The sequence below is a fragment of the Heptranchias perlo genome, chromosome 36 (assembly GCF_035084215.1).
Source record: "Heptranchias perlo isolate sHepPer1 chromosome 36, sHepPer1.hap1, whole genome shotgun sequence".
Classification (NCBI taxonomy): domain Eukaryota; kingdom Metazoa; phylum Chordata; class Chondrichthyes; order Hexanchiformes; family Hexanchidae; genus Heptranchias; species Heptranchias perlo.
This window is the reverse complement of record NC_090360.1, coordinates 11,713,550-11,736,724: the sequence shown is the minus strand read 5'-3', so window position 1 is coordinate 11,736,724 and position 23,175 is coordinate 11,713,550. Positions and strand designations below refer to the sequence as shown.

The window sequence follows — 23,175 nt, the reverse complement described above, 5'->3', positions numbered from 1 at the left end:
GGATTTTTGTAGCTGAGTTGATGGCATAATTGGATATTTTTGTTGTTTGTTTTCAGTTGTTCCTTGTGTGAGACATTATGGCATTTATGAGGTAAAAAGAGTATCTTCTTGGCGATCCTTGTTTTTGTACTTTAAGCTTCAAAATCAAAATAGTTGACATCAACGGTGAATATCCAACACATAGCCTGTGAACCAGAACTTGTATGGATGTACAGAGGATTATGTTCATTTAGAGTCCAGTTACATTGCCACTCGGTGCAAACATGGATCTGGAATGCAGTAATGTGCGAACTCCTCAGGAAAGCGGTCTCACACTGATTTACCTTAGCACAGTGTGGCTTTTACTGGTGTGGTGCCAAGGGAAGTTGAAAGTGTTTGGAAGTCCATTGTTTTTTTTTACAAATTTACTGCTTTTTTTTCATATTTGGAGAAAACGAACACAGCCGTCTGCATTCTCAAACATAAGTACAACCTTTGGGTGGGGAGGGAAGAGGCGAGGCATAGAACGGGGCTGGTTTTCAGCACATGTTATGTCCTGTTTTGCCTCATGTTCCAAATTCCAGAATTTGTCTCTGATATCCCCCTCAACTCTTCATACACGATTCCATCTCTGCACTCAAAATATATTTTAAAGTTGACCAACCACTAGCGTTACTCTGTGTCTGTATGTAAACATGTTTTCTCCAGGCAGGCAAGCAACATAAAGAGGTTCTTGTCGGCTGCATTTTGCATTCTCCAATGGAATAATCACAACTTTAATATATCCCTTCTATGCAACAAAGTATGACATACACCACTCATTATAACTTGGTCCTTGGGAGCCCAAGCATTTGCGTGTTGTTAGCTGTGTAAATAGAATAGAATGTAACATAAAAAAGACCACAAGCCTAGGCTCACATGGCCTTTTGACAGGGATAACTGCATACCTTGTAATGAGGGTGGAATGTATTCGCACTCCCATATGTATGTAATAAAATAGTAATTGTAAGGTTTTATAGAGAATTAATACATTTATTTGAAAATGTATCTCTTCAGAAACAGTACCAAAATGGCTTATGTCCTCTTATCTCAAGGGGGCTGGAATACAAAGGGGAGGAAGTGATGCTTCATTTGTACAGAGCCTTGGACAGCCCATCCAGAGCATTGCATTCGGTTTTGGGCACCACACCTCAGGAATGATGTTGGAGGGGGAACAGCGCAGATTCTCCGAGTGCTTGATACCAGGGCTTAAAGGGTTAAATTATGAGGACAGGTTGCGTAAACTTGGCTTGCATTCCCATGCATTTAGAAGGTTGAGGGGTGATCTAATGGAAGTGTTTAATATGATAAAGGGATTCAGTAGGATAGATACAGAGAAGCTATTTCCTCTGAGACGGTTAATCCAGAACAATCTTAATATTAGTTAAATTAGACAAATAATCGTATAAGTAGCATCATTTTTTCTTATCATTTTGTACAAAGAACATAACAGTCTGTAGCCCATAGTACCTTGATTCTTCCCAATTTCCTGCTCACTAGTGCAGGAATCTCTCTGGTTACCTTGATATGCAGGATAGTATGAAAGAAAAAAGAGTGAATAAAAGTAGTCAAATAAAATCTGGCAGATAATCTGGTCTCCTTGCCATGAATGCAGATGAGGCGTTGCTAATGCCAATTATCTAAAATATAGAACCGAGTCCTTGAGTAAGGCCAGCATTCACTGTGCCAGACTGTTTGGGTATTCAAAGCTTTTCCCCCAATTTTTAAAAAATCTTTTTTTCCAATTTTCTCCCCTGGGTGCCTTCCAGTGCTTTGTCCAACTGGCCTTTGTTTATATATTAGCCTTTACAGTGAATGTTGGCATCTTATCCAACTCTTGAGGACATTAGACCCATGTCTGATGCTGCTCTCAGCTGGGATTAAACCTTGGACACTCCTGGTTTGTATCATTTAAAGCCCGAAACCTTCACCTCAGAACCACTGGGACAGGATGGACAATTAAGTTTGTGTTAAATATTGGGTTATGATTGTCTTGGTGCTGGCATTGTGTAATATGATTTCTAGTTTCCTTTGTTGCACAATAAGGTATTGCTTATTTCATGGATGTCTCAGCAGTGTTGGGTATTGCCTCAACTGGGAACCACTGTGTAATTCGAGCTGGTGCAAGTGCTGCACTCACCAATAGTATCCAAAAATACTGCGGATAATAAATGACAGTAGTTAACACTAATGTTATAGATGGTGTTACTGAGGAATTTGAAGCAAATCTACACTGAAGATGTGAATAATCCCAGTAGAGGAAAAAAATGTCCTTGGCATTGTGTCAGAGCATGAGTATATGAAGGAACATGTTTCAGCTTTTTCCTCTTTGAAAAGCATCTGTCACATACCCAGCAGACCATAAATTGCTGAAACTTTTTGAGATCCCACTAATGTAAATCACAATGCTGAAGGTTTGCTTCCTTCTCTTAGTACAGACTATACATCTTACCAAAAAGCAATTTCAACTTCCTATCTACTTACCATTCAGCAGTTGTCGATTGTTCTTGTTTCAATAATGAAAGTAGCCTGATTGTTTTTTTTAGATCTTTTGTTCTTTTTGTCTTTTGCTAAATCAGACGTTAAAAGGTATTATGATATATACGTGCCTTTGCTCAGTGAATAGTTAACCATGGCTCTCAAATCGTCATTGTTTTGAACCTAATCTAATGGATGCTCATTCATTGTGCACATGTTTCCTGTTCCTACCTTACATTTATACATATTAAGAATGGTTTGCCATTCCTTAATCACAGTTAAAACATGTATGGAACTAATGTGCATTGTTCATTGATGGGACAACTTACTTCATCTCCATATCTAAGTGAATGGAGGCACATCAGGTGAAAACTGCTTGGCATGCCCACTATACCTCAAAAAGGTTACACCATTTCAGTGCTGCTTTGTCCAATGCGTGCAGAAACATCATGTTCATATCATAGTTCTGTCTGGTCATGTTCTCCTTCCTGCTCACCCTAATGGAGTTCATGATGCTTATGAACTTCAATATATCCTGACAATTATAAAGCCAATAATCTCAGCATCATGCTTATTGAGACTGTCTGCAGCTACTCCCTCCAAGTCACACACCATCCTGCCTTGGAAATATATCATCGTTCCTTCATCGTCGCTGGGTCAAAATCTTGGAACTCCCTACCTAACAGAACTGTGGGAGAACCTTCACCACACTGACTGCAGCGGGTCAAGAAGGTGGCTCACCACCACCTTCTCAAGGGCAATTAGGGATGGGCAACAAATGCTGGCCTTGCCAACAGCGCCCACATCCCATGAACGAATTTTAAAAAAAAACTCCACTTGAATCAATTATGAGATTAAATTTTGCAATTTGTATTATTTTGTCATGAAGTTGCATCCCTCTGTTTTGAAAAGATACCAAGATCCCACAAAATGGACACATTTGAGTATCTCTGGAATTATGCCCAATATCAGCAAGTCATCTATGGCTGTGGCTCAACCTCTTCGATTGCCATGATACCAAATTCCCAGAATCACCAGCGTTGGCCCAACAACTACAGTGATTTTAATGAGATGCAATGGATACTGACTAACACTATCATGAAGATATAACATAATCTGAGGCTCACTGCATGTTAATAACAAGAAATTGGCCTTTAACGTTGGACTTCTCTATACTCCATGTGATAGTGCTTCCCCTCCATATTTGTATATTCATTGAAATTCTTTTATTGTTGAATCAATGATGTTTCAGTGGGAATTGAAACACAATCTTCATGCTTTAAAATATTATTTCATAATCACCTTCACAAATATGTAAAACATTATTCTGAAGATGCAGCTTGGACATTTTTTACTCTCTCAAATTTAAAAAATGTTGCAGAAATCTTAAGGAACTAAGTATGTTACAATTAAAATCCATGTTGTTATTTAAACAAATTTATATAAGATAGCACACAGGTTAGAAAATCAAAATCAATGGCAAGTAAAATTAGGACGGGATGAGAATTTAGAAAGTTATGAAGTGAGTGAAATTCTAGAGGACCTCCTTTGAATAGTATTATAATGCGCAATGACTTGTTACAGTGCTAGTACACTCCATCATGTCTACACACGTGTGCTGCTGTTTGTTTATTTCATGGAACTTATGGATAAATGATTTGAAAAATATACCCTTCATAGTGAAATTACTTGATCATGGAACTAATCAACATAACCTTTTAAAGCTTGTGTGATGGATGTGAACTCCATCCTGCACAGTGTTATGAAATATTTCTGTGTTGTATCTCGTGTGAATCTGCATCCAGACTGATGTACTGGGACTTTTAAATGGAGTCATAGCTGCTGTTTCTGACTAGTTCTTTGTTTTGAAAGTCTGTGGGTAGACTGAATAGACAGTGCAGAAAAGGGGCAGATATGAACTAATCAACTGTGATTGCCACAGCCATTAAAGGGGTTGTCATGCCAGACAAATATTCCAATAGGTTTTATGTTTGGTCTAAACAAGTAAACAACTCTTCCAGACAACTGTGTGGGGGTAATGAAAGGGTGTTTCCACTTCTCATACACTCTGATGACTGAAATAATTTATAATTGATTAAAATCCTTTTGAGAAGGAATTTGGGATTTCCTCAAATGCATTTGCTTATTGTGAAGAATTTGTTTTGTTCTAAGGTGTCAGAAACTGCCTGGACCAGGTATATTTACTGCCACCTTTCAGCATGTCTTCATTTAGTCTAACTATATTTCCACATCACTAGTGAGATAGAATGCCATGGAATAATTTTGTTGCATGGGAAGATGATGAGAGAAGGCTCCGACAACATTGAAGCATGTGCTTCTCAGTGTCATTATAAAATTTGTGCCCGGAAAATTCCTGTGCCTCAAAGTCTATTGGTAGACTGTGAATCTGATGTTCAAACATAATTATAATGAAGTTCATTATGTGGAAAAAGCAACAGCAAAATTGTGCTTGAAGTAGATGCAAATGAAAACCAATGTTGGTGAATGACTTTTCAATTTTTTTTGTCTTGTCAATTTTTTTCTCTCCTGAATGCATTGACTCTTGGCTGTCTCTGGATGTTCTATTACCTTCCCGTACCTCACTCAAATGACCATTAGTCATGTGTGAGCATCAAGAGGCAAGCTATTCACTGGAGGCACATTACAGAAAAGCCCATTCGTTCCTCACCAAAAAGCTAGTCCCGTTGTTACTAAAATCTACATATCCATAGGGACAAGTAAGATGGCAGGTTTGGTATGCCACAGATGGAGAGGGTGGATGTAGATTTTAGTGCCAACTGGTAGATAATCTTGTAATGTTGCTAATTTCATCCACGTGACCATAGCTTGGTAGAATATGCAGTGTAGGTATATTTATGACGAACTTTAATTTTTTTAATTGTTTGTAATGTTTACAGCACTAGTTAGCTAATGTTAAGTTTGTGCCATTATATGCTTGTAAATGTTGTACCAGCTTTAAACTATTTAAAAATTAGATTAGAAAGATATCATTTTTTTCCAGTATTTTCCATAGTTCTCAGAAGTCAACTGTGATCTATTTCAGAGTAATGTTTATAGATTAAAATATTGTAACTCATTAATGACATTCTCTCACTCACTCATGAGATATATAAAACATCAAAGATATAGAGTGGCTGTCAGCATAGAACTGCTTATAAAAACATAAATCCATTTATATTTATGCTTAGTTTAGAGTCCAACTGTTTTCATTTAATGATGTTATCGTTCTAAAATAAATTAGCAGCCATAATAATTAATCTTTACTCATAATCGTAAAAAAATTCAAGGTTATTTCTGAGATATTGCTTAGCATGTAAACCTGCCAGTTAATATTAAAAATTGTACCTTATTATAGAGACAGAAAAACATAGACTTTGAATGTTAATCTGAGATTGATGAGAGTTGTGGTTTCCCACGGGTAGCCAGACAACTATTATATCTTGGAAAATGGAACTTGGTATATATGCCACGAACTCAGATTCCAAGGCACTGTATTTTATTGAATTGTTTCAGCGTGAAACAAGAGGTAGACATGCATGGGATGGTTGAATCAGATCTGAAGTGAGTTATTTTAGATTGATGGTAACGGGTTTCCATCTGTTTTGCAAGTGGAGGATTACAGTTTTAAACTTGCCTTTTAAGGTTCATTGAGTTTATCCAGTGAGTAGCTGAGACAGAAACACCAGGAAAATCTCAGGTTTGATCTCTTGTCTGTGTTGAACTAGCTGATCACCGCTGGTGTGGCAGCTAGGGGTGTTATAATTATCTTCACTGTCCCTTAGTCAGGGAAGAACTAAGTTGGCCAGGACCCTATTCCTGATCATTGTCCCCTGTTGTAAGTGTGCACGTAGATCTTGAGTGAAGATAGGATCAGGCTGAGCTAACATGATACCTGTATCCAGATAGCCTATCTCAACATTCATTGCCAATAGCCACTTGAGCACGATACAACAGTGCAGCCAGAGCTTGTGGAATTGTACCTCAGCAAGAAGTCAATGCCTTCAGGAAAGAGGAACAATTGGAAGAAAATTAATTTAGAAAAAAAGTCATCCTTTAGCAGCAGCAGCAACTGGTGATAAAAAAACATTGGGCCAGATTTTGCTGAAGAAGTAATGGCGTCTGAATGATATACGCCATTATTAATGCAAAAATAAGCCAGCAACTTGTAGCAAGGAGGAGATACTTTGTGAATTGCGAATCGCCACAAGTTGCTGGCCGTTTTTTGTCACTCTGCCATTAGCTTTATGTAAACGGCATCTCGCACTTAACCACCCTGTGATTTTCATGACGTTGCTGCATTTGCACATTAATTGCCCATTCAAGGTGCCACAGAAAGTTAAGTCTAGTAATTAACAGCGTAAGTACTCTTTTAATGATGTAATAATTGTTAATGACTGCCAATCAACCTTTCTTGCCCAGAAACTGAACAATTATAAGTGTGGCGTCTCATTCATTCAGATTGTGAATCATTTTAGGAGATTTTAAAAATGCCAAATTTAACATTTTTAATTTTTTTTTACTTTTCCTTTCTGTCTCTTTTTTCTCTCTCTTAATCCAATCTTTATTTCCCTCTCTTTATTTCTCATTCTGTACCTGATTTGACATTGAATTCACCATTCGAATTCCCGCCCCTTTAGTCCCTCCACTGTTTATTTCTCAATCTTTAAATGTCACTGGTTAAAGAGATACACTGTTTTTCCCATTGTCCATTACGGTCCCAGATGCCCTGTTGCCCTCACTGCGCTGTGATCAGCAACACTGTGGGCAAAAATTTCTAAAACCTAAATGTGCATGAACAAGTCTAACTAACGGGGCACGTCGTGAGATGCTCCACTCCAGCAAAATCTGTCCCATTGTGTGCAAGTCACATATTCTTTCAACTGATGGTACCAACTTGTAAATTTTTTAGTCAGATTACAATAAGGTTGATCAATATCAAGGGATATCAGTAACATCAGTAGTGGGAAAATGTTAGAGTCTATTATAAAAGATGTGATAACAGAACACTTGGAGGGCATTAACGGGATTGGACAAAGTCAGCGTGCGTTTATGAAAGGGAAATCATGCTTAACAAATCTACTGGAGTTTTTGAGGATGCAAGTAGTAGAATAGATAGGGGAGAACCAGTGGATGTGGTGTATTTGGATTTTCAGAAGGCTTTTGATAAGGTCCCACACAAGAGGTTAGTGTGCAAAATTAAAGCACATGGTATTGGGGGGAATATACTGGCATGGATTGAGAATTGGTTGACAGACAGGAAACAGAGAGTAGGAATAAACGGGTCTTTTTCCAGGTGGCAGGCAGTGACGAGTGGGGTACTGCAGGGATCAGTGCTTGGGCCCCAGCTATTCACAATATATATCAATGATTTGGATGAGGGAACTAAATGTAACATTTCCAAGTTTGCAGACGACACAAAGCTGGGGTGGAATGTGAGCTGTGAGGAAGATGCAAAGAGGCTCCAATGTGATTTAGACAAGTTGGGTGAGTGGGCAAGAACATGGCAGATGCAGTACAACATGGATAAATGTGAGGTTCTCCTCTTCGGTTGTAAAAACAGAAAGGCAGATTATTATCTGAATGGTGATAGATTGGGAAAAGGGGAGGTGCAACGAGACCTGGGTGTCCTTGCACACCAGTCACTGAAAGCGAGCATTCAAGTGCAGCGAGCAGTTGGGAAGGCGAATGGTATGTTGGCCTTCAATGCAAGAGGATTTGAGTACAGGAGCAGGGATGTCTTACTGCAGTTATACAGGGCCTTGGTGAAACCACATCTGGAGTATTGTGTGTAGTTTTGGTCTCCTTATCTGAGGAAGGATGTCCTTGCCATGGAGTGAGTGCAACGAAGGTTTACCAGACTGGGATGGCAGGACTGATGTATGAGGAGAGATTGGGTCGACTAGGCCTATATTCAGTAGAGTTTAGAAGAATGAGAGGTGATCTCATTGAAACATATCAAATTCTAACAGGACTAGACAGAATAGATGCAGGGAGGATGTTCCCAATGGCTGGGGAGTCCAGAACCAGGGGTCACAGTCTCAGGATACGGGGTATGCCATTTAGAATGGAGATGAGGAGAAATTTCTTCACTCAGAGGGTGGTGAACCTGTGGAATTCTCAACCACAGAAGGCAGTGGAAGCCAAGTCATTAGATGTATTCAAGAAGGAGATTGATATATTTCTTAATGCTAAAGGGATCAAGGGATATGGGGAAAAAGCGGGAACAGGGTACTGAGTTAGACGGTCAGCCATGATCATTTTGAATGGCAGAGCAGGCCCGATGGGCAGAATGGCCTACTCTTGCTCCTATTTTCTATGTTTCTATGATATATGAATATCAGGAAAAGGGAACTTTGTTCAGGTAAACTCTTTAACTCTTTAAGGGGATGTTGCACGTTTCTCCACGTGCAACTTGAATGATTATATAGAAAATAAACAACAATATAAGTGTTCCAGGTGAGATTTTGAAATTTTCTGTATTTATTTTGCGCCAGTTTTTCTATACTCCTATTCAAATATAAACATTTTATGATAATCATTCTGGTTATTTATAATAGCCATTATTGTTATTCGCTATCAGTGATCAGAATAACATTACTTTAAAAGAAAAAAAAAGGGTCTCATTAAAAATAAAATTGAAGGATATTTTTCAGATTAGATCACAGCCAAAGTTATCATTGTTAATGACTGGAATAGGTAATTACAATGGGGTAAAAATGATCACAGATTAATTTTAATATCTAGCCCCAGGAACTGCGTATCAAACTGTGATGTGTAACTGAATGTCTGCTTTAAAAAAAAATGGTAGTGCAATGTGTGAGACTTAAAATGGATAGTTTTATTTTCAAACAAGTTGAAAGACTATTTTCTGACTTGTATTCAGTATTAATTGCAGCTTTAAATTGAAGTCATGTATTAGTTTGGCAGGTAAAAATCTAACAGTATGAATTTAAGGTTGCTAGACATTCAAACAGTATTGTATTTGGGATACAGAGGGTCATTTATTGTCTTTATTTTAACAAAAACTAGTAATGTTGTAACCCCAATACGATGTGCGATTTATTGTGAGCAAGAAATCATTGTTAAACATTCAAATTATAGAGCAATCACTTCAATAATAGCAAAGATGGCAGTACTTGCCTCCATGCTGTAATTGCCTTTTCAAGACTCCTACACACTATGTGAGGTGTTTGGGTGATGCTGGAACAGTGGTATAACTCACTTTTGCTCTTACCTGAAAGATCAACTAATTCTTATGCATACCTGCAATCCATAACATAGTTCTACTTAAAAGCAATGTTTAATTTACAGAAAGAAATCTGAATATCCATCAAAGTACTGCTTTCTCCAGTTGTTATTACCACTTGCAATGATATGAAAAACATAAGATTACACCAATGACCGTTTAGTTTCATTTCCTTCACATGGACAGTGTTTTATTGCAGACAAAAATGTTATAAAGCTTTCAGAACATAATATTCTAGTGCCTGTGTGCAGATCAACAATTGAGGTTGAGACTAAACAGATTGCTGTCTTTATATGAATGTAAATTTGTGAGATATCACAAAGCAGAGGCTGCTTTCCCAATGTGCCAGTAGCTGACGCATTGCCAGGCATTGTACAGACCAGAAAGTCCCACATTTGATCCCTGCTGTATGCTTATTAATTAGCCTCACAAAGTGCACCAATCAGTATCAGCTTCTTTGGGCTTGGAAGGGGAATAATCAGCATTGGTTCCTTCTCCGGATCAGCATCCTATGATTGCTGCAGGGAAGTGTGCGTGTTGCATGTTGCGTGTGGATAGGATCAAGCTGAACTGCAATGCCTTCATTGGTTGAAAAACACATAAAGAGTGATCATTTGGAGAGCTGCAGCACCTGGGGAACCAAAGCACAGTACGAGCCTGGGACTTGAGCAATGCAGGGAGGAAATTGGGAAGAAAAATATGGGGTTGATTTTATTAACCAAACTTGTGTCTATATGTCTTTAATATGGCTGCAGCGTGTTTCTCCTGTTCTTCATAAATTATTTTGTTCCTTGTGCATTTTTTAAAAACTAATTTTCTCCAGTGACTCCTGTGGGGGTATAATTGTATAGGTGCCAGTACTCTTGTTATCTCATTTGAATGACCATCCTTCTTATGTGAGCATTTATGGAGAATGTCATAGGTCATTCAGACTTAGGGGCATCATGGGCAAGCCCAATCCTATTGCTGCCCAATGTCCACACTTGTACATACCAATAGTGATCAGAAGCAGCATCCCTACATGATGTGTTTCCTTTCCTGGCCTGAGGATGCAGTGCAATTTTTGCCGCTCGGCTAACACAACAGCTGAGAGTAGCTAATGCAACATAATCCAATAATAAAACCATGAGTCCTCCTAGCCCCTGTGACTCAGTACCACTCTGAGCAATGGATTGAGGCATTGGGGTCTTCAGTCCCCTTGCATATTTTAGTGCAAGGTATTTGCAGCTGAACAAAATATTTGTTATTTAGCTCCAGTTCCATAAAGAAAGTCACAATCCCTTGATCAGAATTAAGACCCAGCTGATTGAAAACTTGTAAAATCAGCCATGCCTCACATTATTATAATATCTCTTATCACTGTCACTGCACTGACATTATATTTATTAGTAACTCATATATTCACATTTTTAAAAAAAATTCCAAAGTACAGGTTAATTTATATTTGAAATGTCTACGACAGAAGCACTCTCAAAAGCACGGTGATCTGGAGTGGTAAGATATGGATTTTTGCTCATAATTCCCCAAGTGGTAAACTCGCAGTTTAAGTTCTGCCATTCAACATCATGAGCCAAGAAGAAGCTCATTGCTTCCCAACAGGGAAGGGAGGAAACACTGATGTGCGTGTTACTGATGATGTATTTATTTCTGCTACAAGATTAAATGTTGTATATCCATTTTTTAAAAATGTGCAGAAAGATAATGGAGATATTTTAGAACATTGCAATAGTGACTACACTTCAAATATACTTCCTTGCCTGTGTAGCACTTTGGAAGAACTTGGCTGTAAAAAGTGGGACAGAAATGCAAGATCTTTCTTCAGTTAATTACATAAAAATGAAGGAAGTATTAATAAAGATCATTTTTCAAATGTTCCAATATTTTATTGTGAGGAGGTTTGTGCTTCAGTGGGAGAAAAGTCCATGTTTTAAAATGATTAAACTACATATGTGGGTTTTAAAGCAGTAGTTTGTAATCAGTCCTAAATGAAACTAACCTAGGAAATGAAAAATCAGCCAGGATTCCTACTGTGTGTGTGTGTGTACACGCACCATGAGGGGAGAATGGGAATCATAGCTGTCCTCACCCAAAATATATCTCTGCTCAGAAATCACACACCGCCACTTCCTCTGAGTTCTGCATTAATGTCAGAAGTTTCATTTTTTGGGCCCAATTTGGTTCATATTCACATGTGCAATAATTGTAATATTTTTATCACATTTCAAACAACAATTGCCTTCTTCAGTTATATTAAGCATAAAATATATTTATAGTTCATTGGCAGAAATAAAACAATTGCACCATCTGGATAAACTCTTATAAGAATCAAGCCCCCAGGTAAAGTTTTTAATACATTGCATCTGATTGTAACTTGGAGATTTCTACAGAAATTTGAACAGTTCCCATGCCCAAACTGAGATTGACTGCTCGAGACTATGCATGGAGATGGTCCAAGCTATGTATATGCAGTCTGTATGTTTAATCTCCATCATCAGCATAGTTACTGATGATGATCATTACATCACCTATGGTCTGGTGGTGATCTAACTTGTTTTTACAAGTTAAGAAACATTTCACTAACCGATTTTTAAAAAAATATATAGCTGAGTAATGGTAACTAACTTGATTAAAAAAAAGAGGTTTTTTTAACCTTAATGCTATGATTCATAGATGCATCTGTCCTGATAATCCATCATTGATATTTGTCTTCAATACTTGTACTATGCGCTAACACAGGTTTGCTTAACTAATGTTACACAGACATGTGAAAGGGTTTCCCCTTGCTAGGAGTGAGATTAATAGCCAAAAAGAGTGAAACAGATCACAAACCTATTTAAACAAATCATGCTGTGTTTATGTTTCAGCATGAATTAGATCAAAATAGGTTATATTTTTAAACCAAAATGAGTGAGGCTTGACAGGCCTGTGTTATATTATAATACACATCATTTACATTATTCTGCATCACCTTGCGCCTGTCTGAAAGCATGGAATCACTTATTACCATGCACTGTAAGGTTGAACACTTTCATCTAGATGTTTAGTAATAAAATGACAAACCAGAGGGAAGTTATCGCCAACAATTTGATTCTAGTTGCGTATTGTATTATATATTTGATGTAAATTTGAATTGTTTGCCCAGCACATTTGTGAATTCAGCAAAATTTATCTTTGACAAATATAATAGTTACAGATGTATATTGCCTCATCATCTAATTGAATCGCTTAAGCGCTTCACACAATGAATTACTTTTGGAGTGCAATGACTGCTGTTACTTAAGTAATTGTGGCAGCAATTCAGTGCCACTAATGTCGCAGAAACAACAAATAGATGAATGAATCATTTTTTTGGTGGTATCTGTTGAGGGAAGAGTATTGGTTAAAAAAAAACTGGGAAAACTTACTGTGTTTCTTCAAATAGGGCTTACGTCCACCTGGACAGTAAATGGATAATTCAAATGCAACTATTTACTGTTGCAATTAATTTTCCCCATTTTTGTAACCTGTTGAGGTCTCAGTCACACGTAATATTGTCGGAAATACTGGCCTGGATTCTCCTCCTATTGTTGGATTTGCAACAGGGTGGTCCTAACACCTGCCAATGTGAAACTGGTGTTAATTTGCCACACTTTCCCCCTGACATCTTTATTAGACATACAGAGTGGTTTAGAGGCCAAAAAACTGCCCTTCATTGGCTTACCACTTCTGGCAGGGAGGGAAGTACAGTTCTGGTGCAGTCTTCAAAATGCTGCAGCCAGTTAAAGGGCAACATCATTTTTCAGCAAGGTGGCAGAAGGAGCAGTATCCTTGGGTGTATCAACTGCTGGAAAGGACCCCACATTTTCCAATGCAGCAGGATCGGCCCCCAGCAGTCAGGTAAGTGGGGAACTCTGGACACCATTGGGGAGTGGGGGGGAGTGCTCTGGATGCGGGAGGCTGGGGCAAGGGAGGCCCACTGCTTTCTTGCAGAGCCTGGAGGAGCACTCTTGCTCCTCCTGGCCCACAAGAACATCTAAAACAAATTTAACAAATTTGCCTCCTGGTCCTCTTCTGGCCACTTCACGACAGGATTGGCCTGATGGGGAAGCCATCACTGCACCACCGCTCAGGCCTCCAACTAATATTGCGGATCAGGTCCCAGTGAAGTTATTGGGCTCCAATCTGAATATTTAAACAAGACCCCGCCATCTTGGGGTGGGTATCTTGCTCGCCTGTTCGAAAGAGCAGGTTTACATCGGGTCATGGAGGGAAGGCAGCAGGATCAGAGGAGGTAAGTTGCTGCCCTCATTTTAACTGCCCCCCGTCCAGTTTCCACCAAGTGGGGAAGTTAAAATCAGGGCCAATGAATCTCAGTCTTGAAAATTTCAATTGACCCAGCATCCACAGCCTTTTGAGGGAGCGAGTTTCAGATTTCCACTTTCCTACGTTACTGTACACACACTTTGCTATCCTGTCATATTATATGCTGAAAATTTAGCGCTGAATTTATACTGGTATTGGCACAAAACATGGTGCTAAATTTGTCGTGCTCCATTGAATTGAAAATCAGCATCTCTCCACAACTGTTGGCTACCTCCGTACAAAGTGATGGTTTGTTTGACAATTCACACACTGTGAGGGCTTTTGCCTAGCACGAGGACTCAACACAACACTCCAGAAGCTGATGCATGTCGTGACTTTCTGATGGGCATAGGAACCGGTCTACCTACTTACTGGTGTGAGTGGGACACTCCAGACTCATGCTGGTAAGTAGATTTCATTGTGAGCAGCCAGGTAAAGTGGGCCACATACAATGGCTGCTCCAGTTTCTTCTGACATTCGTAAAACTGCACAGGCACAGTATTTACACGTGCATTGATGCTCCAAGCTTCAGAGGAAAGGAAAGTAGCAATGCTGAAGTCAAGACTATAAAAGTCTGTTGGTATGGTTGCATAACATAATTTAAAACACCTTTTTCATATCAGCAACACAAGGCATCTGGTGCATAAGAGTAACAGTACACTAAACTTACAATACTCTACCCTACTGTACAATGCACTGCTCTAATCTCTGCTACCTTAAAATACCTAACTCTACAATATACTGTCCTACTCTCCCAATTACCTTACTGTATCCTACCTGTACAATATAAAGCCATCTTCACTAACCCCATCAAACTATTCTACATATACCACACCAGTATACTCTACTCCATTTGCAATACACCACACTATACAATGCTTGCGCTACTCTGCACTACACGAGCCTAACATTTCTTTTTGTTTCTACAGCAGACTCATTCTGGAATAAAAGTAGTGTGAACACAATAATACATACTGTGGTGCACGTGAAACAACTTCAGCGTTTATGTTCCACAGTACAGTGATTTATTAATTTGGCCTTTGTTAATCCAGAGCACTTAATAATTCAGCATTATATTGAACAACATTTGTACCATTTTCTCTGTAAATTTGACTTGCTTATACTGCAGTGCTGTTAAAATAGCTTGCTATTGACTTATCTCTGTGTATACATAAAGCTCTGAATTTTCAGCCAATAAACCACCAGAGATTTAGAATATTGTACATCTTAGCCTTAGAAAAGAATGAATAAATTCTACGGATCATATGATTTACTGCAAGACCTTTTAGTGTGTCAGCCATTATATTTTATAATGGCACTGTCCTGATGAGGTTTCAAACTACATTGTGTAAAAATAAAGTTTGCTAGGTTGTTACGGTATCTTCCAAAACCTTCAGTGTACATTCAGAACTCTCAACAAGTTGAATGTGCTGTTAAATGGCCTTCAGGACAGCCGATGACTCAGAGGAGCAGGGTGGGAAAGAGATTTCAGAAAATCATATTAAATGTGCAGTCATTTTTGGTTGCATTAGAAAAGAAAAAATAGTATTTTAAAAAATAATGACCATTATTTTATAGTTTCACAGCACTGGTTGTATTCTTTTTCTCTCTATTTTGTTATCACTATGATTTTCGTTCCTCTAAACTTCCTCCTTTTGTTCTCTCAGTGTTTCAACTACACCATCCAACATGCACTTGCTTCCTGGACACTCACTATGTTGAAATAAAGACTTATTACATTTCTCCTATTCAAACTTGCTTTTTGCTAGGACCTGAAAATTGTTGAACTCCTGGTTTCCCCTTCTTTAAGCAATCTACAAGCATTTATAACCTAAACACTATGGCACAGATTTTGCTGCCAAAATAATGGCGGGTTTAATGGCGCTCGCCGTCATTACTGTGTAAATCGTCCAGCAACTTGTGGCAAGGAAGAGATACCCTGTGAATCGCGAGTCATCACTAGTTGCTGGACGATTTGCGCCGCTCCGTTAGCCTCGTGAAAACGGCAGCTCGCCCTCAACCTTCCCGAGAGTTTAATGAAATTGCTGCATTTGCACATTAATTGCCAATTAAACGTGTCGCAGAAAGTTAGGGCTGCTACTTAACAGCGTAAGTACCTTCTTAATGCGATTTATGTTCCTGCAATGCCAATCAACTTCTCTGGCCCAGAAAGGGAACAATTTAAACTGTGCGGTATCATTCCTACAGGTAGTAAATTTAAAAATCTTCCTTTCCCTCTCTTTATTTCTCTTTCAGTACCTGATTTGACCCTAATTCACTCTCTTTCCTTCTTCATCACTCCTTGGTTTCTTTTTGAATCCTTAAATCTCATTGGTTAAGGAGATAGACTGTTGGTCCCACCGTTCACCAAGGTGCCAGATGTCCTGTTGCCTTCACCATGCCGTTATCAGCTCGCACTTCCAGCAACTTAGAGTAAAACATTTTTGAGCTGAAGGATGAGGGAAACAGTCTAACTAATGGTGCACACCACGAGATGCCCCACTCCAGCAAAATCTGGGCTGATGACTTGATTTGCCTCATCTTCTCCCTTACGTTTTTCAACCTTGGCCATGCCTTGACCCTTCACGTATGTTGCTCAATTTTAAAAAAGCTACCCCAATCCCATACACCCAATCATGTCCACAACCCAAGGCTAGGTTCAATATATATAATAATAGTTACACTGGAAATGTACTACACATAGAATATATAACAGGTTGCAGTAGTGATATCAAGTACATAACCTATGAGTCATGCAAGTCTCACTAACGTTTTCTGCAGACCGCTGTGTACTTTGTTTGTTCGACACATTCACTGAGTTCTTGGTTTTATTATTTTTCCTTTTTTAATTGAGATTACATAATGTGTTTCTTCTCTGGGGACTTAGCACTGCACAAGAATCCTGTGTGCTCCATGATATAAAGTTGCAGTGCTGTGATGCCTTCAAAAGTTGTTGGGGAGTTCATTGTGAAGGAAAGCCACTGTGGAATTTTTAAAAAGTAACATGAAAGGGTTTTTCTTTTCATTTAGATGATAGTATTCTTCAGCAAATTGATACAAAAGAAAATGTTGGTGCAAGAGACAGTGGTTTAAAGAGATGTAATTGTTGGGTTAGCTTGTGTGTGCCTAAATGACTGATTGTAATATATTTAGAGTCAAATAAGTCCTGCACAGCTGAGCCATTTGTATTAATGTATAATTAAAAGTAGAAGTCTGTAGCTTAAGGGAGGGGGTTCAAATGACATTGTTTCAGTACTTTATGAATGTCTGCAGATACCAGGGATTGGGTTAAAGCTGATTACAATTCTATATAATCAGCACTGGGTATGTCGTATACATCAAAAGAATCAATCAATCACAGCTCCAATATTCCAAATTCTTCAAAGTGTTAATGGAGGGTTAAGAGTGAAGTGAGTGACCATGGAGCAAGATGGAGGGGAGGATAAAAATGATGAGCAGGTAGTTCAAAGGGGAAGAGGTAGAGGTAGTGATGAGACTGAGGATGTGGTAAGAAGGAAAATGGGTAGTGGGAATGTGAAGGGATAGGGGATATGATGGGAGTGAGGAGGGGGGCGCGGAAGAAGCACAAATGATTGGGAAAGGACATGGGAAGGGAGGCGATGAGCGCCGTATATACCGTGCAGCACCCATCCCAAATACCTTTACTGGCTGCTTTCCCTGCCACAGCCCATCATGTGACCCACCACCTTACTCCCAAAAGAAAGGAAGAAAAAGACAAAGAAAGAAGCAAACAGAAGTTTAGAGAAGATAAGCAGAAGAGAAAAAAAGGGAAAGAGAGATTCAGCAATACAAAGATAGCAGAGACAGGTGAGAGATAGACCACAGTCCCTGATTTACTGTGTATAACATTACACAAAATTGACTAATGTATATCAGATAGCCTAGTCTCCATCCATTAAAGTATAAAAAAGGTAGAAAACCTTCAGAAATTTTATGGCTCTTTTTTTCTGACCTTAATAATCTGGCATTTCCCCAAGGGGAGGAAACAAGGATTTCCAAGAGGCTGCCAAATCTACAGAAACCTCTGCTATAATTAGCCTATGACCCCAGGATATGCACGCTTAGATAACTCCCCCAAGTAGAGTACTTGAGCAATAACCATAAAGAGAGAGGTCAGGTTAAACAGACTCCATTTTAGAAGTGAGCACCCATGCTCCAAACTGTGAGCAATGCTACAGGAGATCAGCTAATAGAGTATACAAATGTTTAGGCAGTATGCATCTACAATTTCAACCCAGTCAACTTTGTTATACAGCAGGTTACAGAAGTGGCATGGTTGAACTCCAAAAGTGTTAAAATTAGAAATATTTCATATGAGCTTTTAGCAGTCACAAGCAGTATTTACTAGCAATACTGAGATTTTACATTATACATGGCCTAGAAACTGCATCGCATAAAGCCGCAAAATGGCAGGCAGGAAGCGCACACACACTTCCAGCTAGAAGTGCGCCTTCCGGCATATTTGGGTAAGGACAATCAAGAGGCATCCTTTATCTATGCCTGAAGTAGGCGATAGGCCCTTAGCATATGCAACTAAAGGGCCTAACACCTGTTTGAGGTCCCCTCTCCAAGATTGGTTGGTCCTAAGGCAGCCAGCGCCATTGGGCTCCCCCCCACCGGCCCCACATTGTGTCACTGCGCCACCCCTCCCGCCCTATCCCCGATCCGGACCCATTTTCCTGAGGTCCGCTGTGACACAAGCAGAGGCCCGATTTTTCTCCTGTCTTCTCTGGCGGGCTCTTGTACAGAGCCAGTTCTATTGCAACAAGGTCTGAGGCACAATATCTGGGGAGCCTTGGATCTCACCATTCTGATGCAGAGTATTTACCCTTCACCTCCCACATGGCCAAAAATGGGTGCCCTCGCATTTCTGGGCCAATGTGTCTAAAACTCCTTGTTTTCAAATAAGTGACTAGAATATAAACATGCAAACATCTGGTTGTTCAAAAACTAATTTTATTTCAGTTCATGGTTTATTTCAGTCACTTTGAAAATGAAGCAACATGATATTTTGACCTGAATTATCCATTAAAGATATTTGCCAAATTTTGAGCAGAGTAGTGCAACCCACATTTGATTAACTAAGTATGTATTGCATTCATTAGTTTTCAAATTAATATACTGCAGTTCATTCCAGATTTTGCCTTAATCGGTATTTTCATGGTGAGCTAGCTCCATAAAATTATGCAATTTATTGCTTAACAAACCACTTATTCAAAAATTTTCAAAAGCTCATGTTTGTACTGCCTAATATTTTTGAATATTACGTTTTTAAAGCATTTATACGTTCCTTTTTCTTCTCTCCCCGATCTGAGAAATTCTAAGAGATCCCATCTCATGCAGACTTCAACTCTCACAAGCTGATTGCATTGCTGGGATTCAAAAAAATATCAGGCATCCTCTGAACTTTAGTCCAGAAGATGCAGCTCTGGAATATATAGAGAGGACAAAATATTCTAGTTTTTGAATATTACATGAAACAAATTGTGGTCTGCTGTGATGTGATGGGCCTCAGTTGCCCAAAAAATAATCTTAATGTTTTTGCACATTTCAACTTGTCCATCTTCAGCAGAAAAGCAGTCCAGATGAGCTAGATCCAAACCACCTGGCTGACTGCCATTAAGCCACAAGACAGAGCAGGGAAGGTTGGAGTCCGCAACAGGACTTTTCTGCAGCGATCACTTTGGTAATCCCGGGGATGAGGGGGTGGACATATGAGGAGAGGTTGAGTAGATTGGGACTCTACTCATTGGAGTTCAGAAGAATGAGAGGCGATCTTATTGAAACATATAAGATTGTGAAGGGGCTTGATCGGGTGGATGCGGTAAGGATGTTCCCAAGGATGGGTGAAACTAGAACTAGGGGGCATAATCTTAGAATAAGGGGCTGCTCTTTCAAAACTGAGATGAGGAGAAACTTCTTCACTCAGAAGGTACTAGGTCTGTGGAATTTGGTGCCCCAGGAAGCTGTGGAAGCTACATCATTAAATAAATTTAAAACAGAAATAGACAGTTTCCTAGAAGTAAAGGGAATTAGGGGTTACGGGGAGCGGGCAGGAAATTGGACATGAAGCTGAGTTCGGATCGGTCAAGGCCCTGTGGGTGGCGGAGCGGGCCCAGGGGCTGAGTGGCCGGGTCCTGTTCTTACTTCTTGTGTTCTTTAGATTTGAGGTTAGGATCAGATCAGCCATGATCTTATTGAATGGCGGAGCAGGCTCGAGGGGCCGACTGGCCTACTCCTGCTCCTATTTCTTATGTTCTTATGGTAGATCGAGTCATCGCAGGACTACTTTTTATGGTCTGGTGCTGCCCCTGGCCTTGATTGGCTGCTAGCTGTAGGATAGGTGTAGAAGAATTAGTCTGTTTTCACAAAGTAGCAGTTATGAGGTGTACACAGTAGACCAAAAGAGTTGTGGGGCAGCACAATGGCTATGTGTTAATATAAGTGATTGCACATTTCTGTACAATGCAACTTATGTGAAGACCCCACATGTTGCTGCCATTTCTATGTCCACCAATCTGCGAACCACATTTTAGCTCGAAATGTCAGTCACAGCCCAGAAAATAGTTACCAAAGTACAAGGTTACAGAATCTGGCAGTTGCAAGTCTGAAAAATTATATGCTTTAAAGTTGTATTGCTTGTAACCATCTAAATTTACAGTACAAAAGAATAAGATATCATCATCAAATACTAACTTTTTTCCACAATACAACTGAACTGGGGTCTTCCTCTTGCTCAATATAAACAAAAAGTAATTGAGTTTACTACAAGAAGTGGAGATGCCGGTGATGGACTGGGGTTGACAAATGTAAGGAATCTTACAACACCAGGTTATAGACCAACAGTTTTATTTGAAAATCACAAGCTTTTGGAGGCTTTCTCCTTCGTCAGATGAAGTGTTTCTCCTTTGTCAGCTTTCTCCTTCACCTGACGAAGGAGAAAGCCTCCGAAAGCTTGTGATTTTCAAATAAAACTGTTGGACTATAACCTGGTGTTGTAAGATTCCTTACATTACTACAAGAAGAGAGAGGAAAGAAATAATTTTACATCTCTCTTTTATCCATTGAACCTTTTTTTGCTCATTTCCTGAAATCAGTGGCTCATCCTATGGGCACTGGCAGTCTGCAGTATCTCACCAAACTGACCATACTTCATGTGACAGTGAATATTGTCAGGCAGACATTCCAGCAAGGTTCAATGGATAATGATCAGGAGCATGAACTCTGGCTGATCTTATTTTTCCCCCCTCCCTAGCCCAAGGATACTGAGGCTAATTGTAATGGCCCGTGTATTGTCCTGGATGGGATCAGCAAAGTCAGCACAGACGAAGGGATAAACCTGGAACTTTCCTTAATTACCACTGCAGGCCGACTGAGCCAAAAAAGAAGCTTGAATTTTATATTTATATGCATTTCAATTCATTTAATGTTTTGCTGATTATACTAACTATATGATGAATCCTCCGAGATCTCTGCACTCCTCCAATTCTGGCCTCTTGTGCATCCCCGATTTTAATCGTTCCACCATTGGCGGCCGTAGCTTCAGCTGCCTAGGCCCTAAGATCTGGAATCCCCTCCCTAAGCCTCTCCACCTCTCTACTTCTCTCTCCTCCTTTAAGATGCTGCTTAAAACCTACCTTTTTGAACAAGCTTTTGGTCACCTGTCCTAATATCTATGTGGCTCGGTGTCAAATTTTGTCTGATAATCGCTCCTATGAAGCACCTTGGGACGTTTTACTATGTTAAACATGCTGTATAAATGCGAGTTGTTGTTCTTGTTAGAAAAATAATTGTTAGTTAAAGCAACATGCATTATCCCAACAATGTTTCACAGAAATTTAGATCTTTCAGCACTAATTTTCCCAGTAATTCTCCAGTTAACTGTATGCATATTTTCATTTATTGTTGTTTGTTAGAATGTATAACTTTAAATGTTATTTGCATTTTAGATTCTAGATATGTTATTACATCTTTGTGGTGTGTGCAAGTATGAGTGTGATCAGGAAAAATTATAGAATTTTGTACACCTGAACAAAATACATAGTAAAATGGTGCACAGTCACTAAACTGTGCGTAATAGTAGGATTTACACAAATAATGTGCTCAAGAAATTTAATTGTGAAGAAGAGAAATCCTGTTGCTGTTTGAGATAAATGTGACCATTCTTTACATTAGTCAAAATTCAGGGCAAACCAAAGGCCACTGTTACTGTACACTTGAATCGTTTTATGTCACTGCAAGATACTTATGGAATACACAATTTTCAGCAACAATTTATACCCAGAAGGTGGGAAATGTAATTGCTCCCCAACAAGTTTTCCAGCGGCAACTTTGCAATGTTTCTAAGACTCAACTAATTTAGTTTTGTAAATAATTTGCAACCTAGCTCAATTAGTTGCTGTGTGAACACAAACTAAGTTAACCCATGTAAAGTTGTTGGAAAGTAGCAATATTGGACTGGATACAAGGCAGGAAACGTTGTTGGTCTGTTGACATCCACCTCATAAGGTCAAAACTGCAACACTATATAACTCCTCCAAGAGAATTGTACCTATCCATTGCTAGTCAGTAGACATTTTTTTATGAAGAGTTACATCAACCTGAATTAAACATATGATAAGTACATAAAATATCTACAATTTTCAACATTTTATCTTTAACAAAATATCCTTTCAAATACCCACAATCTAAACTAGTTATTCCTCGGACACCTCATGTAATGGGGTGAACACAGTGCAAAATCTGCTACAATTTGTATGTTTGAAATCTTTGCCGTTGTGTAAGTTTTATTTTTGACTTGGAGGTCCTGTCCCTGTGAACTATCATGTAACTGTTGGCAGCAAGGAACATGGTGCTAGCACTTCTCACTTCATTACTATTGGTGCCTGCTTTGGCTCGCAAGCCGCTCGCTGTAACTCCATCTTTCAGTGTTCACGATCTGGAAAGTTCCAGCTGCTCATAAACCTAACAGCAACTTTTAACTCTGGAATGCCAGCAGTCTTCATATTAAATTACTTTGTTAATGTTTGTGGCACATTTTGCCTGGGGGC

The 23,175-nt window shown here is 39.2% G+C and overlaps 1 protein-coding gene across 2 annotated transcripts in view; it reads left to right on the top strand.

Moving 5' to 3' along the window:
- lrmda (leucine rich melanocyte differentiation associated) overlaps window positions 1–23,175 on the top strand; it is a 660,838-nt gene that overhangs the window by 449,211 nt on the left and 188,452 nt on the right. The gene's annotated exons all lie outside the window — the stretch shown is intronic.